We start from the raw sequence: 2,000 nt of genomic DNA on the forward strand, positions 1-2,000 counted from the left end.
ATTTGGTAGGCCCCAATTAGTTTTGTTGATGAGTTGTTTCTCTCCTTTTTTTTTTTTTTTTTTTTTAAGAACAAACGCCATGAAGTTTATCTTAAAAAAAAAAAAAAAAAAAAAGTGACGTAAGACCCCCCTTTCAGTGTTGGATGTAGCAGCTGACTCACTGGCATTATTTTACCCATAGCTTATTTCAATCTCTTGTTGGTATTGTTGTTTGCTTGTTGTATTTATTTTTTCTTTCCAAGCCTTTTGAGGCCGAGGTCTATTAGTCAGCTGAGGTCCCAACTATTTAGGACTAACAGTTAAAGTAACAGTCAGAGTATGAGAAAGTTACCATTGGTAAGGATGAACCAGTTAGGGCTTCTTTAAGTCCTAAGGTCACAGCAATCTTTTGACCTTACTTGGCTTTTCTTGCAATATGGTTTTCATTGTCACTCCCATAATCTACATCTGGATCATCGTCTTCCTCGTCATATTCATCATAAATTTCTCCATTGATTTCCTCAGCCTGTATCTCTTCCTTGATATGTGGCTCCTCTCCTATTGCATAAGTGCTCTGGATAACAGGCATCCCAGGCTCTGGGCATCTGGACACACTTGAGTGCTCCGAGGGCAGGTGAGGGGAGGGCAGGTGAGGGGAGGGCATTCCAGCCATGGTGATGGCTCCACAGTATACAACACCAGTAGTGACAATTAGGATCTGTGCTTATTGCCCAACACTGAAGTACTGCCACATCTCCTGCCTACTGTTGCGCATGACTGCCTTGTATTCACCAACGTGCAGCTTCTTGCCACCCATTAGGCAGGTGCACTTTGGTCTAGGCTTGTACTTATAGTCAGGGTACTTCTCTAGGTGCTGCTTGCTGAGACGGGCTTGTTCCTCATATATGACTGTTTTCTAGGTTTGTCATAGCTTTCCAGCGAGATCCCAATATGTTGCTGATGTTGGAGTCGTTCATGTCAGGAAAGGCTTGAAGGATCTTTCTCCGCTCATCTTTAGTCCACATCATGAAGGCATTCATTGGATGCTTTATGTGGAGTTCATTGCTACCATGCCCCTTGGATTCCCTATAAATCCTTGACTCTGAGACTCCAGCACTTCCATCAGAATCTCCACTCAGATTGAAATTCTTCATTGCATGGCTAAATTATCCTTCTTCATTCTGTTTAACTGCCAGTTGCTGAGTCAGACTCTCCAGTGTTGTTTTTTCCTTTTCTGTCCAGCAGTTGTTGAGACCCAGACTATTCACAACAGCCACCTTCCCATAAAGCACCTGTTGTTCCCATCAAAGTTGCTCCTTCATTTGCTGAGCTTCTTGGATTGCCTTGGTGACAGCATCATGGTCATTTAAGTAAACTATTGTGCTAACTCTGGCTGAAGGACTAGCTAACACTGCTGCAACACAGGCTTTGAGGGGGCCTGCCCCACTGTTCTTCTCAGAGCCGGCATATGGGGAGAGGTGGGTGATGTGGGTGGTTTGCCATCAGAGGTCTTGAGTTTAGCTGATAGGTTCAGTGGCTGTGCCACTTCATCCCGTATGCACAGCTCCTATGGCACAAATCTGAGTTTCTCTTTATTCAAATGGGTAGGTGACTGAAGAACAGGACAACAAAGTTCCAGGAAGATTTGGTGATAAATCTTACTGGTGAGTAAAATAAAGCTTACTGGTAGCATTATTTCATGGAATAGCTGGATACAATGCAAGGTAGAGTTTAGATCTGCGTCACTAAATCCTAACAGAATAAATATATAACAGATGGGAAGCCCATGATAAGAAGTCAAATACTGAGGAAATTAAGAGAAAGAATTGAATTTGGAGGAGTTTTGAACCAGGAAGAAAGGGAAGAGCTAGAGACATTTCCTACTGGAATATCAGGTATATGTTATAGCGTTTCATAGAGTCTCTGGTATTTGAGTTCAATAATATGCCTGGAGGAAGTAATGGAACCAACCAATGGAATATTCTATTTATAAAATATTTCTCAAACAATCTGTGATTTGG

The 2,000-nt window shown here is 42.2% G+C and overlaps 1 pseudogene; it reads right to left on the reverse strand.

Moving 5' to 3' along the window:
- Positions 1-394: 394 nt before the first annotated feature.
- On the reverse strand, positions 395-1,531 carry LOC108545008 (transcription factor SOX-5 pseudogene; annotated as a pseudogene).
- Positions 1,532-2,000: the final 469 nt, after the last annotated feature.

The sequence above is a fragment of the Rhinopithecus bieti genome, unplaced genomic scaffold (genome assembly GCF_001698545.2).
Source record: "Rhinopithecus bieti isolate Rb0 unplaced genomic scaffold, ASM169854v2 scaffold_27185, whole genome shotgun sequence".
Classification (NCBI taxonomy): domain Eukaryota; kingdom Metazoa; phylum Chordata; class Mammalia; order Primates; family Cercopithecidae; genus Rhinopithecus; species Rhinopithecus bieti.